Source organism: Bos indicus, chromosome 8, assembly GCF_029378745.1.
Source record: "Bos indicus isolate NIAB-ARS_2022 breed Sahiwal x Tharparkar chromosome 8, NIAB-ARS_B.indTharparkar_mat_pri_1.0, whole genome shotgun sequence".
NCBI classification, from domain to species: Eukaryota; Metazoa; Chordata; class Mammalia; order Artiodactyla; family Bovidae; genus Bos; species Bos indicus.
In genome coordinates this window covers 104,967,419-104,991,249 of record NC_091767.1, presented here as the reverse complement: position 1 = coordinate 104,991,249, position 23,831 = coordinate 104,967,419, and positions in this window count along the sequence as shown.

Sequence of the window (23,831 nt, the reverse complement as noted above, 5' to 3'; positions counted from 1 at the left end):
AGGGGGATTCTCGAGGCAAGAATCCTGGATCGTATTGGCCAATACTGGTTGCCATACCCTTCTAGAGCACTATATTTCCTGCTGCCCTAGCGTCCAACTCCCCTGAGTACCTGGTGCTGCCAGAACCCCTGTGATCCAAACAGCTGCACCAACTCCACCCCCGGCCCTCACAGGGGCAAACCCTAGTTCGTCAGGGCAGTCTCAGGAGCAATTCCCAGTGGACAACCCGCATGCAGAGGTAGAAATAAAACCACAATTGAAACCCAGAGGCAGTGTGGCTAAGGATGAAGACTCAAAACCTTCCCACCAGCTGTACAAGCTGCAGATTAAATCCACATGATCAACTTGCCAGACTCTGTATCTATGGAATACATAAAAGGACATTGAGAGCTCCCACAAAAGAAAATCCACTAGTTCTGATGGCTGTGGACATTGGAGGCAAGGAACGCAAAGGAGTAGGACCAGATTAGAATCTGAGCTGCCCCCACAGCAGGTCCAGAGACCAGCACAGTGTTGGAGGGCCTCCTAGGGAGTCAGGTGGACTGTGAGTCCCAGCGAGGGAAAGGACTCTCACAGCGGTGACTCAAGAAAACACATTTATTATTCATATGTTTTGACTTGTTCTGCAGATTCTTTTGGACTTTTTTCCTTTTCCCCCTCTTCTGTTGTAGTTATCAGTTCTATTAGTGATATGAAATCAAATTAAACTTTTAAGCTTTTTTTTTCCCTCAATCACATTTTTAATTGTGGTTATAAACCTCTGGTTCTACGTTGGGCCTTTGCAGTTTTCCTTCTTTTTTTTTTTTTTCCCTTTCTTTTCTCTATTTTTTTAAATTTTAATTTTTAAACCTATTATTATTTTTTCTACATTTATTCCCTTGTTTGCTTCTCCTACTGTTCTTTTCCCCTTGCACTTAATCTTTAATGTATATAAATCTTCTGCATCTACCTCTATTTAACTTTGCGTGTCTATTATTTCTTTCTTTCTTTCCTTTCCTCACAACATATTTGTTAGTTTAGTTTTCATCACTTCATTCCCCAGTTGGCACCTTGCTTTAGTTTCATTTTTCAGTTTGTGCTTTAGTTAGTTTGGTCTTAACTAGTAGATATAATTTTTGGTTTCCTTTGCTTGCCAGGTCAATCTATTGTACTTTATTTTTGTTGGGCTATTTGATTTTGCTTATGGGTATATATCTATATGTGTATATTCAGTTACACTTTATATTTTTATTATAAACCTCCACCTCTATGTTGGTCTTTTATAGTTCTGTGGAGTTTTCCTTTTTTTTTTTTTTTGGTCTCTTTTTAAACTTTTAAAATCTATTATTATTTCTTACACATTTATTCCTTTGTTTACTTTTCCTACTGTTCTTTTCCCCTTGCAGTTAACCTTTAATGTATATAAATCTTTATCTACTTCTGTTTAACTTTGCATATCTATTCTTTCTTTCCTTTCCTCTCAACATTTTGTTAGTTTTATTTTCATTGCTTTATTCCCCAACTGGCACCTTACTTTAGTTTTGTTTTCTAGTTTGTGCTTTAGTTAGTTTTGTTCTGGTAGATATAATTTTTGGTTTCCTTTGTTTGCCGGGTCAATCTATTTTACTTTATTTTTGTTGGACTGTTTTGACTTTGCTCGTGAGTGCATATGTATATGTGTATATTCAGTCATACTTTTTATTGTTGTTTTAAACCTCTGTCTGGCTGTACATTGGGCTTTTGCAGTTCTGTGGAGTTTTCCTTTTTTTTTTCTTTTCTCTTTTTTATAATTTTAATTTTTAAACTTTAAGCCTATTATATTCTTCCTATATTTATTTCTTTGTTTGCCTTTCCTACTGTTATTTTCCCCTTGCAGTTAAACTTTATGGGAGTTAATCTTCTTCATCTACCTCTATTTAACTTTGCATATCTATTCTTTCTTTCTTTCCTTTCTTCAACACATTTGTTAGTTTTGTTTTCATTGCTTTATTCCCCAATTGGTACCTATCTTTAGTTTTGTTCTCTGATTTGTGCTTTAGTTAGTTTTGTTCTTAATTGGTAAATATAATTTTTGATTGCCTTTGTTCGCTGGGTCAGTCTATTGTACTTTATTTTAGTTGGACTGCTTAGACGTTGCTTATGTGTGTATATGCATATGTGTATATTCCATTATTTTAATTATTATTTGCCTGATTTTGTAACTGCCATTTGTCTGGGGTTCATCTTTGGTTTCTCATTTTTGGGTATTTGTTTTAATCTCACTTAATGCCATAACAGAAAACTTGTGGAATCTTTGTTCCTGACCAGAGATCAAGCTCTGAGCCTTTGGAGTGGGATCACTGACTCCAAGACCCTAGACTACCAGAGAACTAACTGTGCTGTTGCTGCTGCTGCTGCTGCTGCTAAGTCACTTCAGTTGTGGCTGACTCTGTGTGATCCCAGAGATGGCAGCCCACCAAGCTCCCCTGTCCCTGGGATTCTCCAGGCAAGAACACTGGAGTAGGTTGCCATTTCCTTTTCCAAGAACTAACCCTGCTGCTGCTGCTGCTGCTGCTGCTAAGTTGCTTCAGATAAGATCAGATCAGTCGCTCAGTCGTGTCTGACTTTTTGTGACCCATTGAATCACAGCACGCCAGGCCTCCCTGTCAATCACCAACTCCCAGAGCTCACTCAGACTCACGTCCATCGAGTCAGTGATGCCATCCAGCCATCTCATCCTCTGTCGTCCCCTTCTCCTCTTGCCCCCAATCCCTCCCAGCATCAGAGTCTTTTCCAATGAGTCAACTCTTCTCATGAGGTGGCCAAAGTACTGGAGTTTCAGCTTTAGCATCATTCCTTCCAAAGAAATCCCAGGGCTGATCGCTTTCAGAATGGACTGGTTGGATCTCCTTGCAGTCCAAGGGACTCTCAAGAGTCTTCTCCAACACCACAGTTCAAAAGCATCAATTCTTCAGCGCTTAGCCTTCTTCATAGTTCAACTCTCACATCCATACATAACCACAGGAAAAACCATAGCCTTGACTAGACGAACCTTTGTTGGCAAAGTAATGTCTCTGCTTTTTAATATGCTGTCTAGGTTGGTCATAACTTTCCTTCCAAGGAGTAAGCCTCTTTTATTTTCATGGCTGCAGTCACCATCTGCAGTGATTTTGGAGCCCAGAAAAATAAACTCTGACACTGTTTCCACTGTTTCCCCATCTATTTGCCATGAAGTAATGGGACCAGATGCCATGACCTTCGTTTTCTGAATGTTGAGCTTTAAGCCAACTTTTTCACTCTCCACTTTCACTTTCATCAAGAGGCTTTTGAGTTCCTCTTCACTTTCTGCCATAAGGGTGGTGTCATCTGCATATCTGAGGTGATTGATATTTCTCCTGGCAATCTTGATTCCAGCTTGTGTTTCTTCCAGTCCAGCGTTTCTCATGATGTACTCTGCATAGGGTGACAATATACAGCCTTGACGAACTCCTTTTCCTGTTTGGAACCAGTCTGTTGTTCCATGTCCAGTTCTAACTGTTGCTTCCTGACATGCATACAAATTTCTCAAGAGGCAGATCAGGTGGTCTGGTATTCCCATCTCTTTCAGAATTGTCCACAGTTTATTGTGATCCACACAGTCAAAGGCTTTGGCATAGTCAATAAAGCAGAAATAGATGTTTTTCTGGAACTCTCTTGCTTTTTCAGTCATGTCCAAATCTGTGCGACCCCATAGATGGCAACCCACCAGGCTCCCCCATCCCTGGAATTCTTCAGGCAAGAACACTGGAGTGGGTTGCCATTTCCTTCTCCAATGCATGAAAGTGAAAAGTGAAAGTGAAGTCACTCAGTCATGTCCAACTCTTAGTGACCCCATGGACTCCAACCTACCAGGCTCTCCTGCCTAGAGAGTATCAAATACTGAGAATTCACACAAAGGAAACCACTTGAATACAAGTCCCAGCAGCACCCAACCACCAGTAGCACCTTGTGCAGGATGCCTCATCTGAATAACAAACAAAATAAAAATACAAACCAATCAGCAGCAGGCAGGATTACCACCTAGCTCAGCCTTGCCCATCAAAGGAAAAACAAACAAAAACTCAGCACAAATCTCACCCTATACAAAGCTTACACAAACCACTGGACCAACCTTAGGAGGGCAGAAACCAAAAGGAAGAAAGAATTCAACTTGGAAACATGGAAAAAGGAGACTTCAAACACAATAAGTTAAAAATATATAATGAAAAGGCAGAGAAATACTACACAAATGAAGGAACAAACTAGAAACACAGAATTCCAAATCAATGAAGAGGAAATAGGTAAACTACCTGGAAAAGAATTCAGAATAATGATAGTAAAGATGATCAAAAACCTTGAAAACAAAATGGAGAAAATGCAAGAATCAATGAACAAAGACCTAGAAGAATTAAAGAATAAACATACAGAGAAAAACAACACAATTACTGAAATTAAAAATATTCTGGAAAGAATCAATAGCTGAATATCTGAAGCAGAACAAATCAGTGAGCTGGAAGATAAAATGGTGGAAATAACTTCTGAAGGACAGAATAAAGTAAAAAGAATGAAAATAACTGAGGACAGTCTAAGAGGCCTCTGTCACAACATCGAATACATCAGTATTTGAATTAAGGGGTCCCAGAAGAAGAAGAAAGAAATAAAGGGTATGAGAAAATTTTTGAAGAGATTATAATTGAAAATTTACCCAACATGGAAAAGGAAATAGTCAATCAAGTCCAAGAGGCACAAAGAGTCCCATACAGGATAAACCCAAGGAGAAACACACCAGGACACATACTAATCAGACTAACAAAGACTAAACACAAAGAAAGAATATTAAAAGTAGCAAGGGGAAAACAACAAATAATATACAAAGGAAACCCCATACACTTGACAGCTGATCTTTCAGCAAAAACTCTGCAGGACAGAGGGAATGGCAGGATATATTTAAAGTACTGACAGGGAAAAAATTACAACAAAGATTACTGTACCTGGCAAGGATCTCATTCAAAATTGATGGAGAAATAAAAAAGCTTTTCAGATAAGCAAAAGTTAAGAGAATTCAGTACCACCAAACCAGCTTTACAACAAATGTTAAAGGGACTTATATAGTCAAGAAATACAAGAGAAGGAAAAAGAACTACAAAATCAACCCCAAACAATTAATAAAATGGCAATAGGAACATATATATCAATAATTACTTTAAATGTAAATGGATTAAATGCTCCAGCCAAAAGACACAGACTGGCTGAACAGATAAAAAGCAAGACCCATATATATTTTGTCTACAAGGTTTCTTGTAGACAAGAAACTTCTTGTCTACACTTCAGACCTAAAGACACATATAGACTGAAAGTGAGAGGATGGAAAATATATCCCAAGCAAATGGGAAGCAAAAGAAAGCTGGAGTAGCAATCCTCATATCAGGCAAAATAGACCTTAACATAAAGAAGATTACAAGAGATAAGGAAGGATACTACATAATGATCAAGGGATCAATCCAAGAGGAAGACATAACAATTGCAAATATCTATGCACCCAACATAGGAGCACCTCAATGCATAAGACAAACACTAACAGACATACAAAGAGAAATTGACAGTAACACAATAATAGTAGGAGACCTTAACACCCCACTCACACCAGTGGACAGATCATCAATACAGAAAATTAAAAAGAAAACACAAGTCTTAAATGGTCCATTAGATGAGATGGATCTCATCGATATCTTCAGGATATTCCATCCAAATGCAGAAGAATACACCTTCTTCTCAAGTGCACATGGAACATTCTCCAGGATGGAGCATATCTTGGGTCACAAATCAAACCTCAGTAAATTTAAGAAAATTGAAATAGTATCATGCATCTTCTCAGACCACAACACTATGAGACTATATCTCAATTACAGAGAAAAACTGTAAGAAACACAAATGCATGGAGATTAAACAACACGTTTCTAAATAACCAACAGGTTACTGAAGAATCAAAAGGGAAATTTAAAAAAAAATGACAATGAAAACACTCAAAACCCATGGGATGCAGTGAAAGCAGTTCTAAGAGGGAGGTTTATAACAATACAATCCTACCTCAAGAAACAAGAAAAACATTGAATAGTCAACATAACTTTACACCTAACAACTGGAAAAAGAACAACCCCACCCCACCCCACCCCTGCCCAAATTACTAGAAGGAAAGAAATCATAAAGATATGAGCAGAAATAAGTGGAAAAGAAATGAAAGAAACAAGAGTAAATATTAATAAAACTGAAAGCTCGTTCTTTGAGAAGATAAACATAAATGACAAGCCTTTAGCCAGACTCATCAAGAAAAAAAGAGAGAAGAATCAAATCACCAAAATTAGAAATGAAGGAGAGGTTATAACAGACAATGCAGAAATACAACGGATTATAAGAGACTATTATGAACAACTGTATGGCAATAAAATGGATAAACTGGAAGAAATGGACAGATTCTTAGAAAAGTTAAATCTTTCAAGACTGAACCAGGAAGAAATAGAAATTATGAACAACCCAATTGAAAGCACTGAAATTGAAGCTGTGATCAAAAATCTCCCAAATAACAAAACTGAAAGCATTACCTACCTCTAAGGTCAGGAAACAAGACAAGGGTGTCCACTTTCACCCCTATTATTTAATGTAATTCTGGAATCCCTAGCTACAGCAATCAGAGAAGAAAAAGAAATAAAAGGAATCCAGATCAGAAAAGAAGAAGTAAAGCTCTCATTGTTTGCAGATGACATGATATTGTACATAGAAAACCCTAAAGATAATATCAGAAAACTACTAGATCTAATCAGTAAATTTAGCAAAGTTGCAGGATCCAAAGTCAAAACACAGAAATCACTTGCATTTCTATATACTACCAATGAAAAATCAGAAAGAGAAATTGAAGAATCAATCCAATTCACCATTGCAACAAAAATAATTAAATATCTAGGAATAAACTTACCTAAAGAGACAAAAGAACTGCACATAGAAAATTATAAGACACTAATGAAAGAAACCAAAGACAACATAAACAGATGGAGAGATATTCCATGTTCCTGGGTAAGAAGAATAAATATTGTGAAAATGACTATACCACCAAATGCAATCTACAGATTCAATGTGATCCCTATCAAATTACCAATGACATTTTTCACAGAACTACAACAAAAATTTCCCAGTTCATATGGAAACACAGAAGACCCCAAATAGCCAAAGCAGTCTTGAGAAGGAGGAATGGAGCTGGAGGAATCAACCTTCCTGACGTCAGATTGTACCACAAAGCTACAGTCGTCAAGACAGTATGCTACTGCACAGAAACAGAGACACAGACCAGTGGAACATGACAGAAAGCCCAGAAGTAAACCCATGCAGCTATGGGTACCTTATTTTTGACAAAGTAGGCAAGAATATACAATGGGGCAAAGACAGCCTCTTCAATAAATGGTGTTGGGTAAACTAGACAGCTACATGTAAAAGAATGAAATTAGAACACTTCCTAACACCATACACAAATATAAATTCAAAATGGATTAAAGACCTAAATGTAAGACCAGAAAGTAAAAAAACATAGGCAGAACACTCAATGACATAAATCAAAGCAAGGCCCTCTATGATCCACCTCCTAGAGTAATGGAAATAAAAACAGAAGCAAACAAGTAGGACCTGATTAAAGTTAAAAGCTTTTGCACCACAAATGAAACTATAAGCAAGATGAAAAGACAACCCTCAGAACAGGAGAAAATAACAGCTAATGAAACAAATGACAAAGGATTAATTTCCAAAATATACAAGCAGCTCATATAACTCAATGCCAGAAAAACAAACAACCCAATCAAAAAGTGGGAAAAAGAACTAAACAGATATTTTGCCAAAGAAGACATACAGATGGCTAACAAACACATGGAAAGATGCTCAACATCTCTCATTATTAGGGAAATGCAAATCAAAACTACAGTAAGATATCACCTCACAGCGGTCAGAATGGCCATCAGCAAAAAGTCTACAAACAATAGATGTTGGAGAGGATGTGGAGAAAAAGGAACGCTCTTGCACTGTTGGTGGGAATGTAAATTGATTCAGCCACTATGGAAGACGTTATGGAGATTCCTTAAAAAACCAGAAATAAAACCACCATATGACCCAGCAATCCCACTTCTAGGCATATATCCTGAGGAAACCAGAATTTAAAAAGATACATGTATCCCATTGTTCATTACAGCACTATTTATAGAACATGGAGGCAACCTAGATGTCCATTGACAGATGAATGGATAAAGAAGTTGTGGCACATATACACAATGAAATATTACTCAGCCATAAAAAAGGAACACATTTGAGTCACATTTCTAATGAGGTGGATGAACCTAGAACCTATTATACAGAGTGAAGGAAGTCAGAAAGAGAAAGATAAATATCATATTACTTTGTTAACAAAGGTCCAACTAGTCAAGGCCATGGTTTTTCCTGTGGTCATGTATGGATGTGAGAGTTGGACTATAAGGAAAACTGAGCACTGAAGAATTAATGATTTTGAACTGTGGTGTTGGAGAAGACTCTTGAGAGTCCCTTGGACTGCAAGGAGATCCAACCAGTCCATCCTAAAGGAGATCAGTCCTGGGTGTTCACTGGAAGGATTAATGGTGAAGCTGAAACTCCAATACTTTGGCCACCTGATGCGAAGAGCTGACTCATTTGAAAAGACCCTGATGCTGGGAAAGATTGAGGGCAGGAGGAGAAGGGGACAACAGAGGACGAGATGGTTGGATGGCATCACCAACTTAATGGACCTGAGTTTGGGCAAACACCAGGAGTTGGTGATGGACAGGGAGGCCTGGTGTGCTGAGGTTCTTCGGGTCACAAAGAGTTGGACATGATTGAGCGACTGAACTGAACTGAATACATATATACGGAATCTAGAAAAATGGTACTGAAGAATTTACTTACAGGGTAGCAATGGAGAAACAGACATAGAGAATAGACTTATGGACATGGGAAGAGGGGAGGAGAGGGTGAGATGTATGGAAACAGTAACATGGAAACTTACATTACCATATGTAAAATAGATAGCCAACAGGAATTTGCTGTATGGCTCAAGAAACTCAAACAGGGGCTCTGTATCAACTTAGAGGAGTGGGATGGGGAGGGAGATGGGAGGGAAGTTCAAAAGGGAGGGGATATATGTATACCTATGGCTGATTCAGGTTGAGGTTTGACAGAAAACAAAATTCTGTAAAGCAATTATCCTTCAATAAAAAAAAAAAGTGAAAAGAAAAAAGGGGGCAGAAGACCTAAATAAACATTTCCCCAAAGAAGATATACAGATGACCAACACACACAGGAAAAGATGCTCAACATCTCTAATAATCCATTCTGCCATTCACTCATCTTGAGAATTCTATTTCAATTCTTTTATTTTGCCCACTTGATATCTCAATTTTTTAAAAGAATTTATTTTCTTGCTTTTGATCCTAATAGATTTTCTTTTTACTCTAGGTATGCCTTTTATGCATATGTCTATATTTCCAAGGAGCATCAAGCTTCATGAATGTATTAAACCACTTCTACTATATACCAGTGCCTGATAAATGTAAGAAATTCAAATAATATTAGCTAAATTTCTGAATGAAAGAAAAGATATATTACATTATTTATGTAACACTTCACATGCTTAGAGGAATCTTTAGCATTTTCAAATCATGTTTCTTAACCTCACAGAGTGCTCTAAAATTTATTCTACTAAAATTTTATTTGCTGATGCATCTGTGATACCTACAATAGTTCCTGACATATGGTAGCGGCTCAGAATATTTGTTGAGCAATATATGAATGAACAGAAGATAATTCCTTGAAACGGTTCCACTGTGTACTAGACTGAAAGGTGGCCCTGAAAAGGATATGCTTACTTCCTAGCCCTTGGAACCTGTGAATATTACCTTATGAGGTGGAAAAATGAATACTACAATATATCACAAAAGATGTAACTCAAATGTGGGAGTGGGACCATAAAGAAGGCTGAGCATCAAAGCATCGATATTTTCAAATTGTGGCACTGGAGAAGAGTCCTGAGAGTTCCTTGATAGCAAGGAGATCAAACCAGTTAATCCTAAAGGAAGTCAACACTGAATACTCATTGGAAGGACTAATACTGAAGCTCCAATACTTGGGCCACCTGATGTGAAGAGCTGACTCACTGGAAAATCCTCTGATGCTGGGAAAGATTGAAAGCAAAAGGAGAAGCAGGTGACAGGGGATGAGATGTTTAGATAGCATCATTGACTCAATGGACATGAATTTGAGCAAACTCCAGGAGAGAGGGGAGGACAGGGAAGCCTGGTATGCTGCAGTCCATGGAGTCACAAAAGAGTCAGACATGCCTCAGCAACTGAACAACAAGTTAAGGTTTGACAAAAAAGTAGCTTGTCCTGGATTATCTAGGTGGGCCCTAAATAAAGTGACAATATCCTTAATAGGAGTAAGTCAGGGCGACAGTCAACAAAGACAAAGGAGGCGGCAATGGACCAGAAAGCATGATTGGAGTGATGTGGCCACACACCAGAGAGTACCAACAGCCACCAGAAGCTGGAGGAAGCAGAGAACGGACTCTCCCCTACAGGTTCCATAGGAAGCTGGCTCTGCTGATACACTGCTTTTAAACTTTCATATGCCAGAATTGTGAGAGAATAATTTCCTATTGCTGTGAGCCACTACCCTTGTGGTAATTTGCTGCAGCCACAGGACACTGATAATCATGGTAAAATGTTTGGGAAGTCAGTCCTTTATAAGATGCTCCCCTCACTTCATCATTTTGAAATTTATAATGCACATTAACATACTTCAAGATCTCTAACATCCTGAGTATTTAAGTCAGTGTTTCCAAAACTTTAAAAGAACTGCTCTTCTTGCCTTCCTTCTGTCCTTATAACATTTACAGCCCATGTGCCTATGGTTTTGCAGAATTTACTTTGAAGAATACTGAGTTACATATTCTTCACCCTAAGAATAGGTCAAAAACAGTCGCAAGTAGCCTAAGTGCATAAAACAGTGAACTCTCCCTCCCTCGCCAAGCCCTGTGCTCTGCCTGTCACACCATCCACTCAGGTAAGGTGGGCCTTCCAGTCGGTCCACCTAGGGGAGAACGTTATCTCAGGTCTGCATTGGCTTTTCAAAACAGAGTGGTGGTCCAGGGGTCCAGTCGTCTTTCTCCAAGGCCCACCTACATTTCTCTTTATAGTGTATATAAACCCTGTATATAAGTTTGACATTTAAATTTTTTAGTTTACTTAGGTGGACAGAATATTACAGTATCAGGTTTTGCTTAAATAGTAAAAATTTATGTATATACAAGATTGTTTTATCAAAAAGAATGTCAGTTATTAGTAAAAATAATCATTTGGGTTTAAAAAAATAGTTGCAAAGTCATAACATTTTACTATTATTCCTAAAACAACTGGTACACTGTTAGTGATACTTTAACCATTATTATGGAATTCATGCTTTCATTAGCAAAATGGACTTTGTAAGATATACCACATAGCTTGGGACAAATGAATTTGTTAGGTGTAAAATTTGTTAGTCTGAAAATGTTAGAGTTCCATTATTGTTACCTGTCATTTCACAAACTTTACTTACATTCTCTATGGCATATAGGTCAGCACATTTCTTATATACTGCTCCAACAAACATTTATATTACTGCCATTTACCTAAAGACATCAGACTGTGACTCCATAAAGCACGAACTGAAAACTGCACTTGAATTGCATATCCATTAGAGTTCACAATAAATTAACAAGGGATAAGTATTTATGTAAGGACCAAGAATTCTAATCCCTAGTCTATTGCATTTTGGAAAGAAGGCATATTTTAATGTCAGAAAAGTAAAGGATGAAATTAAGCAGAGTCCGTCAAACATCTCTTCAATCAGAATAATCGCTCATTCATTTTTGTAATATTTTTTGGACAAACATTTATCGAGATGTCCTTCTACATGACAGGCATTGTGCAAGGGGCTGGATTCATAAACAAAAAGCAGAGAATAATTTAAGAAAACATTGTCTAGTTAATACCAAATAATTTTGGAAAAATTGAGGTTTAGACATACAGAGAAACTTGCCAAAAGTCACACAATGAGTTAACAGAATAACAGGCTTGAATTGCAATAATATTAATTTATTAATTCTATTGACATAATGCAGATATGATCAGTTTATGGTAAAGATAAGAACAGATCTAAATGCTACCCTTGGTTTTTATCCAGTCATTTAAAAGGTATTGATGCTTTTTTATTGTCCAGTAAATGGCTTATCTTGGTGAACGCCTATGTACACATGAAAAGAATGTGTTTTCTGCTGTTGTTGGGTGGAGTTGTCTATAAATGCCAATTAGAATGATTGTTAATAGTGTTGCTTGAGTTTTCTACGCTCTTACTGATTTTCTGTCTACATGTTCTATCAGTTACTAAAAGAGGAATGTTATAGTCTCCAACATGGATTTGCATGCTTCTCCATTTTTATCCATTGACCTAGTGTACTTTAAAACTCTATTATTATATGAATGCACATTTAGGATTGTTAAGTCTTCTAGATTAACTGACTTGCCTTCCATGATGAAGCATCCCTCTTTATCTCTAGAATTTCCATTTTTCTAATGTCTATTTTGACTAATATTAACATAGCCATTTTGGTTTTCTTATAGTCAGTGTTTGCTTTGTATGTATTTATATACGTTTTATTTATACTTTTAACTTTTGTACTTTTACTTTTCAGCCTGTATGTTTTTTAAAAATGACTTAAAGTGTTACTTGCTAAAGAAACTCACAGGACTCGTAGTCAGCAATTTTGGTTGGATCGGATATGTTATAATGGATGATCTCTGATTTTTTATTGGAGTGTTTTTATCTTTAAATCATTCATGTTTAATGTAACTATTGATATGTTTGGGTTTAAGTCTATCATGTTGGAATCTAATGTGCTCTTCACTTTTTTTTTTTCCTTTTCTGCCTTATCATGGAGTAAATGAGTAACTTTTAGGATTACCTTTCGTCTCCAATATTGGCTACATCATATCACTCACTTTATTTTCTTTATTCCTTGCTCTAATGTTTAACAGTATGCCCCTTAACCTTATTACAGTCACTGTCAAATAATTTTTACACCAATGCACAGTCTCTAGTATCCTTTTCCCTTCTTTACCTGCCTCAGTACAAGCTTTCCTTGAAAACTCAGTTCAGGTGTCACTTTCTCCTTTCTCCTAAGTCAATATAGTTATTTCTCTTCTGGTTATCCAAAGTTTCTGATATACTCGTAATTTTATTACAAGTATATATTATGAGTATATATATTACAAGTATATATATTACTCCATGATTTACCCCACTGGTAATATATTTATTATGAGTATATATTACTGGACATAATATTGGGTAAATACTCAATATCTGTATAGATGATTACTTTCACATCTTTAAAACAAGAATACACCCACTTTTGGGGTCATTCCAAGTACTGAGGCCCATACAAGATATTCCACTTAAAATGGGTTAGCTATTATTATCATTCTATATTATTATAGACTCTGTGGGATGTACTGTAATTCTATTTACTGCCCTGTTTTCTTCTTGAGCTGGACTGCAGTCCACAACTTAATTTTGTTTTATCCTTAACACCAAAATGTGATGGGGTTCAGTACATCTCCACTTAGTAACTCAAGGAGAGGGTCATCCTTAGGAATCAAGAGATCCGGCCTTACAACTAACCTGCTATGGGATCCTAGGAAAATCATTTCCCTTTCTAGGAATGTTTGAATTTGATGATGGTTAAGGCCCCATCTAATTATACCATGCTATTGAATCCATCAAACTATACAGGATGAGATGCTTTGGTGATTTTCATATATTTTTTCAAAGAGTTTATTCCAATTCCAGGGGCTGATGCCATACACACACAGACTTTCATAAGTTTCTGGCAAATCTGGGAGCCCTGCCTGCTAAGTGGAGTGAATGTTCCTTAAGCTGATAACTCTAATGGTCTCAGCCCCAACTATTTACCTGTCCAGCAATTGGACACTTATTGCTCCTGCTGTTTCAGCAAAACCTGAGAGGGTTGTTTATGATTCAGGATGTCAGACTCACAGAAAAACTGTCATCTGTAATTTTTACATGTACAAGTGACTATAGGTTGAGCCGATAGAATGAGTAAAGTGCCCTTTCTCACTTATGTTGTGTCCCATCGCCAGCAATATGATTTTTTTTTTTTAAATTAAGAACTTGCTTGAAGTAAACTATTGAGACAGTAACAGCCAACAGAAGGAGTTTTTTCCAGGGACAGAAGAACAAAAGATGGCAGTTGCCCCTTATGGAAAATTCCAAGAACTTGGATATGATATTTTGAATCAAGTGACAGGTGACTGACATCTGTCACCAAGTGGCTGGGAAGTTTATGATCATCTCTATGCCTCAGTTAGCACATCTTGTACAGTGGAGATAATACCTACCTTGTATGATTCCTGGAAGTATTAAATTAAATGTTTTCAAAAGCATTAAATATATTCAAAAGCACTTTGTTCAATTGTAAATTACCAACAAACATAAATTATAGTTAACTGAGGGAGTCAAACTTTGATTTGCATATTTAACATCTTTACAAACCACATAATCCCAATTTTTACTCAGGGGATATAGATTACATTGAAAATAATGTAAATTTTGTTTAAACATTTTATATCTGACAAAGCTTTGGGAACATCTTTTGTGAAGGGAAATTTTCATGGAGGAACAGAGGGAATTGGGTTCACCCTAATTGTTTACTCCACTGTGTTTTCTAGAACTTGAGGCGGGAAGGAGAGTTGTGTTGATTAAACACTGCCCCCCATGCACCACACACACACACACACACACACTCACACACACACTCACACTCACACACATACACACTCACACACACACACACACACTCACACTCACACACACCCACACACACACACTCACACACACATACACACAAACACACACACACACACACACACTCACACAGTACTGCACCCTTCAATTTTATACAGCTGTCCAATTTCTCCTACACATAAAGGGAAGAAAATCAAGGACAGTCATCTCAACCCTGTATGGCGGTTGTGAGGAATAAATGAGCTGTGTTTATGTGACTAGAGCTTTGCTAATAGTAACGTCATGCACAACGGGGCCTGTCCTGGAGGCAGATATAGGACATGAAGTCTTATCGAAGCTCTGAGGTCAAAAAATTCTGAGTTTAGCTACAGCCTCTGCTTCTCTGCCTGGTCTTTCCTGCATTGATTGGCACTTACCTCCTACAGTCACATAGGTTCAGTCTCTGTGGGTATAAACTGATACTTCCCCTTGCCTTGCAGGACTGTCATAAGGAGCAATCAAGAAGATGCCTATAGCCTTGCCCTGCAACTGGCAGTATCTCCTACAAACTTACAGTAAAGAGTGGGTTCCGTTCTAGTTACAAGAAAAGCCCAGGGCCTCTGAATTAGCTGAGGAATTATTCTCCCCTCCACCAAAGGCTTGAAGAGCCAGCAGCAGGATTCTGCCACCAAAGATAGCCCATCATTAAGCAGGAGCATTCACACCCCATCTCCAGGGCATTGCGTTTCTCAGTCTAACCATCTCACAAGTGCAATCAGCACAAAAAAGAAACAAACATTGTTGCAAAGGTAAGTTCCTCTACAAGAAGAATCCAGCATGTTGGTCCATCCTGGGCTGAGGGCAAGCACCATTTCCTCCCTGAGTCCCAGCTATGTCAATTCATACAAAAGAAAGGGATAAAAGAAGCAAATTTTCTGCTCCCACTACTGAGCCATCCCTAACTTACAAGAAAGAAAAGGAGGCAGACAAAAGGAAGGATGTAACTAGCCTCTCCTCTGAGAACAGAGCTCTCTTTAATATTCATATGGGTCACACTCATTGGCAATAAATACAGACACCCATTTTAATGAAATATTAGGAACAGAGTAAGAACATCCAGAAACTTGACCATACAAATGATGTGCTAAGAGCTCCGTGTCTGTTATATGGGCCATCTTCTGTCTCATCCATGGAAAACTACTTTAATCCTCTTGCTTTTTGTTTCTGATTTCTGTGTTTACAGATACATGATACCTTTGTTTTGTACGATGAGCTCTTCAAAGACACAGGCCAGGTCTCCCTCGTCTCCCGGCTGGCCTGCTTAGCACAGGAAAGGGCACAAAACGTTGCAGGGGGGCTTCCACAGGGGACCACACAGTGCTGGCCACCAGGCTTCAGAAAGGACACGGGACCCTGGAGTTAGATGGATTTGTGCCTGGAAACTGTGTCATGTGAGGAACGAGTGAAAGCATGGAAAATACTCTAAACTAGGAGAGCAGAAGGTGGGCTGGGGATGGCAGGCAGCATGGGGACCCAGTCAGCAAAACTCCCTGCAGCCTGGAGAGACCTAACCTAGAGTGTGGTCCAAAGAAGGAAGGATGCTGTACTCACATCTGTAAATGGACCATTTAATTTAGTGCCCTTTCCAACTTGGGTGAGTTTTCACACTATGAGATTTTTACCTGTAGGGATTATTAAATTTTGGATTAGAAAATCTGATCTACTCTTGAATATCACCAGTTCTTGTCTCCCCTTGAACATCACTCTAAGACATGCAGGGTCCCAAGCAGGATCCTTTGGTTTACATGAGCATTAAAATACACAACAGCAAAAAAGCTTCCTCTGGGTACATGATATGTTTTTTCATTTTTCCTCCTGAGAATCACTGATCTTTTTCCTCTGATGGAAGAGAATTTTTCTAAAACAGCATGATGGCATTTCTTTTTCCCTCAAGTCCCAACCTCAGAGCTTTCCAAAGAATACACATTCCAGATTCAGTCATCAGGGACCCCTCATTGGACAGCCAATGTTTTGGTGAAAAGGAACCCAAGCAGAAGCAGTGGGGGAGAAGTTTCAATTGCTAACAAGTTTCATGAGGGGAGGATGTTAGATGATCTAGAACTATAGCATAGCATATTCAGCTCTGAGCAAATTTTAGACATAGGGAACCTGAGACTGAAAGAAAAAATGATTTTCTCAAGGTGCCTCAAACAGTGAGAGAATGAGGGGTCACCCCCATGTAACATATCAGAAGTGATGCTGCAGGTCTTGTCCAGGGGAATGGACTCTGCCACTGGACTTCAGAGACTACCTTGCTTCCCCAAGAATCAGAAACAAAGCTTGGACCCCAAATTCTGGGGAGAAACCAAAGATGGGTAAAGGAGGAAGGAATTCAAAACATCCCTGTTCAAACCCCTTAAGTCAGGGTGCAAGGCAACAGCAAATCCACAAGAGCAGGGCATCTGCTCACTGCCAAGCCCAAGGCCAGGCTCCCGGCAGGGGCACGGCCCAGCCTGCGGACCTGGGAGGGTCTCAGTAACCATGTGTTAACTGAGTCGATGAGAGATCAAGGGGAAAGCACATGTTGCCCCATTCACTTCTAGAAATCTGGTCTGAAGATGAAAAAGCTATAAAGAGGAGAGAACCTAACATGTATTAGGGACCATAAATCAATACTCTGAACACTGGTTCCAGGATCTTAAATGTGACAAGTGAAGCAGGTACAACCCCTGCCCTTGAGGCATTTATGCTGTAATTTCTTGTACCCACTTGAATCGAGGAAGTTATTTATTCATTTAGAAATCACATGGATGTATTTTACACTTCACTAAATTGAAGGGACACATTTCATTATCTCAGTACCTAACACTGGGTCAAGCATCTCCCTGCCTGAGCAGTTTTGGGAGACTTCTGTTCTGTGCCGTAACTCTCCAAGCAGGTTACACCTCGTCTCTGAGCCTCAGCGTGACCATCTGTAGAATGAGCAGATGGGGACAGATGTTCTCTTGACTCCCAGGTGTGGAGCGCCGGAGCCTCACCTGAAGCAGGAAGGTTTGTGGCTTCACTTGAATCTGCAATGCCACCTTGTGGTTCTCAACAAGGACGGCACTGGGGACAAGCAGGCGGCTGCGTGATGGTCTCAACACAGCAGCCGGGCCAGCAGACAGCCAAGGGCAGGGAGTGCTTATCCTAACCCCCCAGGAGAGGGGAGCCAATGAATGGGCTATCGGGGTTTTCTTTCAAGTCCAAGTCTCAGGGACCTTGGAAGCCTCATCAACTTAGAAACACTAAGAGTATACTCTTGTAACATAGTCTGGGGTGCCCTGGAGGCTTGGAAAACGTATCCGCCCCATCACTCCACACATACATGCCCTTCTTTATGTCTGCAGGATGATGACAGAGGGGATGAGGCCGGGACAAGACACTGGAGACAGCGACGGAAAGGAAATGAGCCAGTTTTCCAGGCCAAAGTCCTCTCGCTCGGGCTATGGGGAAAGGATGTCATTGTTTCCAGGGTCTAGGAGGTCTGAACATTCTCAAGCTTCTGATGCTATTTTTTTTTTCTTAAAAGCAGTTTTTCTCCCCCTCATGCATACATTCTAACATGGAATTGGGTGAGTGGCCATGGAGACCAGCCTCCTCCTCCCGCCCTCCCCAACCTCACCCTTCTCCAAGGAGCTGCGTGAACTGGACGGGGTGGAGCCCACTGCCCCCAGCTTCTGCTCTGCTGGGCCCATCATCTCTCCTTAGTCCAAGGAGTGCACTTCTCCTTCTCATCCAGACCAAAGACTTCCTCCTGTTTACCACTGCACTGCCCCTTCTGAACAGGAGACGGAAGGGAGGCCATATCCCTGGCCTCAGCCACACACCAGTCAGCCCTAAAGCTGTGATACCCTAGTTCCAGACACCAAGCTGCAGGTTAGAATGTACCACATACGAAACTCTCAGCTGACTGAACTCAAGCATATTGGCTTGTGGGTGGCAAAGAGACTACTCCTGCAGGAAGAGAACACCAGTTTAAAACTATCTGGTCCTTAAAAACATCAAGAACTCTGAACGTTCATTCTTTAGTATGGGAAGTGATACTGCACAGCAAAACAGCAACCATGATAACAAAAAACCAGTTAAACCACAAAAAACCCCACTTGGCACTGAGCTAAACATTTAACATCATTACTTTACTGAATCCCCATATTACGATTATGAGGTAACTAGTTTTATCATTCTCATTTTTATAGTGAAAAAAAAAAAAAAAGATTTAGTAAAGAGAAAGTAACTCATAGTTTCCCAGCTTGGACGTGTGTCACCAGGATTTGAACTGCTCTCTCGTCTGACTCCAGGTCTTGGGCTCTGACAGTGCCCAGAAGAGTGTGAGGTGGGGACTACCAAAGCTTCTGTCCTGGTTCTCACTCTCCACCTTGAGAGCCTGGACCAATACTCAGCCTCTCCAGCCTCTGGTTTCTTTGGATCTAGAAAACAGACGATGCAACAACATCAGATGAAAGACAAGACTCTGAACCATATCATGCTGTCAAGTTCTTCCTACAATCTAGCAGCCAGTGCGATACACTGGTGGAGTCTGAAGCTGAAGCACGTTACAAGAGGGAATTCAGGTCATCAGCTTGTTCTGCTTGTTCTGAAATCTGTTAAATATTTGAATTCAAAAAGCGGACCCTCCACTTCATCCTGGCTCCCATTTCCCTGTCCTGTCTTGTTCCAGGTCCGTTGCCTGCCTAAACTCAGTGGACAAGAGAGACTGTGACTCTTGGTTTAAGCCAAATCCAAGGTTTGATATGTTGGTGATCAGAGTGCAGGCATTGTAGAGGATAACCTCATTGCCAAGCTGCCTCTTGTATTGTTTATTATTATTATTATTATAGGCGTAGGTGTCTCAAACCCTGTTTTCTGATCTGGGTAGCTTATGAGCAACTCAGGCCACGTTTATAATATTTTAGAAAATATTATGACCCAGATTTCAGAAGACCTGAAATCTAAATTGAGTGATTTTATATAAACTTAGGAATCTTCCTGGGTTTCAACTTCCCCATTCACGGGGGTTTAGAGTAAACTTTGCAATTTTCTATGTCCCTGAAAAACTGACCATTTCATTCTGATTGGTTAAGCGCAAGTTGTCTACCCTACTCTTAATCTACATTTGGGTAGTATTTTTTAATACCTTTGTCCCACATATAAGCATTTAATTGACTCGTGCATCTGTGTTTTTTAAAGCTCCCCAGGAGATTCTAATGAGCAGTCAAGATTGAGAACCACTGGACTAAAGGGTACATTTTAAAACATATTTTCTTTCTTATATAAGACATAGAGAGGTTACAAAGAAAACTGCCCAAAGCTTAAAAAAAAAAAAAATAAGTGATATGTTCAAAACCAAACCTAGGACTGTCTAACTCCAAATCAAGGTTTTTTTCCACTGTACCCACCATGGTATAGTAGTTAAAACATCCAATCTTTCCTTAAAATACTCAAAATCCTTTAAAAATGCTCAGCAGTATAAACAATGTGCAGCTTGTAAAAATAGTTCTGCTCTGACTTTTTCTCATTTTTCTAGCTCCCAGCAGAAACAGAGATCCTATTTTCTAAGTCAGTCCTTCTAATCTCTTAGGTCTCATGACTGCTTCACAGTGCTCAAAGTAAAGAGGGAAACTACAGCTAGGTAGGCAGAGAAAGAAAAGGCCTGCTGAATTTCCAGCAGGTGCCTGATTCTTATACACAAACTAAGAAAACAAGAGCACCTTTTAGATTCGCTAATCAGTTAAAAAGCCCAGATTATCACCCTCCGAAGAAAGAGAAATGGCTCGGAAGTCAGTTTCTGCCGACACCTGCAGGTTTTAGCAACTCTGTTCTTGGCATCGGGTTCCAGATCCATCCGTCAAGTCACACTAGCCCATTTGCAAATGCTATCTGGCTTCATAAGAACTCTCTTATTCATCCCACTTGTTAAGTAATAGAAAGAGTTATAGTCATTAGTGAATATAAAAGTTATTTTCATTCAGGGGTTCAAATGAGCCTCTTTGGCTTGAACATGGAAGAGGAACCCTGGCTGACTTCTCCCTGTGCCCAGCAATTGTGCCAGAAGGTAGCGTGTGTTGGTCAGTCCTTTCTAGATTAGCTCAGCACTTAAGCTAATTAAACTTTACGCCTTCAGATTTGTTTGCTGAGTGTCAAATATATGTCTGGCCCTGTACTAGAATGCTGTGAGTTTGGGCCAGGTGCTTCATGCATGAGCTTCTTTTTCCTCATCATTGAGATGGGCCTAATAATGTCTATCTTACAATGATGTAAGTGATATAAGAAATATTAAAGCTTTGTCAAATGTAAAACAACTTTTGCTGTTTCTTTCACCTATATCTTTTCTGTGCCTAGAATTATATTTAAGGTGGAGTCATTTCTACGCAATGGACACTTGCCTATTTAGTGCAATTTTGAGTTTCCTAACTCACAAGGGGGACTTAAGTTTCCCCTTTGCCATTTTGATTGATGTTGCCCTGATACAGGTATTAAACTTCTATTTTTTAATCCAGTCCCTCAAAACCTCTGTTCTTCTCCTTATGTTAATTCTGAGTGCAACATTAATGAATCTTAGGGATATAAATCTTTCCAAGGAAGTGGTTTGTATTCACATGGAATTACAGATTCTAGCTTGGGTGACTCTTTAGCGTAACCTGATCTAATTTTCCACCTCATCTGGAAGAAACTTGGACTATCTAGCTGGAGAAATAGACCGTTGGAATTGTTTGCATGTATTTCAAATTTTGATAGGGAAGACAAATCACACCTCTTGTCTGAGATGATTGAAAACTAAACAGCAAATTGCAATCATTAGAACTATAATACATAAGCATGGGCTGTTTGCAAATTCATTGGGTCCTTTGTCTCTGCATACTTAAGTGATAGTTATTGTAAACTATTGAATTCCGCTGGGCATGTTACGTGCTAGGCTGAGTTGATTTGGCTGTAACTCACAGTGTTCGATAAACCTATCTTTGGTTTGGTCATCCAGATACGGGTACACTTTCTACTCTTCCCCACCCTTTCCTGTGCCCCATGTGTCTTACCTCTCTGGGCTTCCTTGTCTTCTAGCTTTAGGTTAGATTCATCCAGATAAGAGGGAGAGAGCAGCATAAAGTCAGGAAGTTGGTTCCTCCCTTCTTACAGGTTTGTCATAGGCTGGTTGTTTCCTCTGGATGATGGCGCAGCTCCTTTCTAGCGCCTTCCCCTGTGGTATGAGCATCTGTGTCTCATGGACCCCAGAAGCGCTCTGTCCTCCCTTCGTTCAGTTCTAGGTGTGATGTAGGTGCCCTGCTGGCATAGGACCCAGAGCGCTGTGCTAAATCTTGGCTTTTCCCTCTACCCCACCCACACCTCTGTCAATACTTTACCATATTCTCCTCAAATAACCCATCTTTCTTTCTACCAGGACTCTGACAAAATGGGATAAAAATAATGGCAGAAATCAACACAAAGTTGTAAAGCAATTATCCTCCAATTAAAGATAAATAAAACTTATAGAAAAGGTGAGAACATAGAATCTAAGATATTTTGGTGTTTTCTCTAAACCCCATAGACGACAGCTGAGACCTGAAGAAGCAAAGTGACACAGGAAATTGATGGCAGGATCAGGATTAACAATTTATATTCCCTGAACCAAGATCAGACATCACAAACCTCTGCCCCAAAGCCTCTCTGAATAAGAAAGAGGAGTTTGTTGAAAAGTAATCCATTTCCAACCTGGCAAACACTATGTATGTTGGGTCATTGAGGTTAACACCCTCAGTTATAAATCATGTTGTCAGCATGCACCCTTGATGTGATGTGATGAGAATGGCCCTTCATCTCTGAGGTCCTCCTCTCCAATGCCCCAAACCCCAGTTCAGCCCTGAGAAAAACATCAGACAAATCCACACGGAGGGACATTCCATAAAATGCCTGAGTGGTATTCCTCAAAACTGTCAAGGTCATCATAAACAAGGAAAGTCTGAAAAATCGTCGCAGGACAGAGTCATCTAGAGAGACTTGCCAACTAAACATGATGTGGTATTCTGGATGGAATTCTCAAACAGGAAAAGGATATTAAAGAAAACTGATGAAATCTAAATAAAGGGAAGAATTTAATTAATAGTCAGGTACCAACTAAGTTTCTTACTTGTGACAAATCCATCCTAGTAACAAAATATGTCAATAGGAGAAAATAGACAATGATATACACGAGCTCTCTGTATTATCTTTTATTTTTTCCTATAAATCTAAAACTATTTTGTTTAAGTTACCACTGTTTTCTGAAAAAGGACCTTGGTATGAAGTTCCTGAATATCTTCTCTCCCCAACAAATTAATAAAAGACTATGCAGGGGAAAAAAGTCAATTTCAAAGTTTAAATAGGAAAAATAGTTTAGAGCACAAATTCTAAATAATTCTAACTCAGAAACTTTTATGAGACACAAAAGAACACAAAAACTTTCTAAAGCACAAATCTTTACCAACCATGGATCTAAAATAATGTTACTTGTAATTAGTTTTCACTGTTCAAGAGTATCATTGTTTTGTTTGTAAACTGAAGACAGAATTGGCAAGGGTGGGGGTGAGGTTGACTGGGAATGATGGAGAATAAAACACATCCAAATGCAGATAGCATATATGTATCTCAGCCTACAAAGCTCAAATATGTTTTTATCTATACTTAGAATTCTCAGAATTGAGGGTTTCTATTCTTTAAACCAAAATCTATTAACTATAACCTTCTGGTGTTTGAAAGGAGAGAAAAAAAATCATTTTAATGTTTGTTTTTAAAAGCTATCAAGTATCCTATAGAAAATCACATTTGGTGAATTAAATCTAGAGATTCAGCTTTTCCTTAAATTACACCTGGGATTTAAAAAAAGATCAAGGGGAGACTGTTTGGCCAAATACATTGGAGATTATATAGAATCTGAAATGAAAAAAATGCCAAATTCTTCA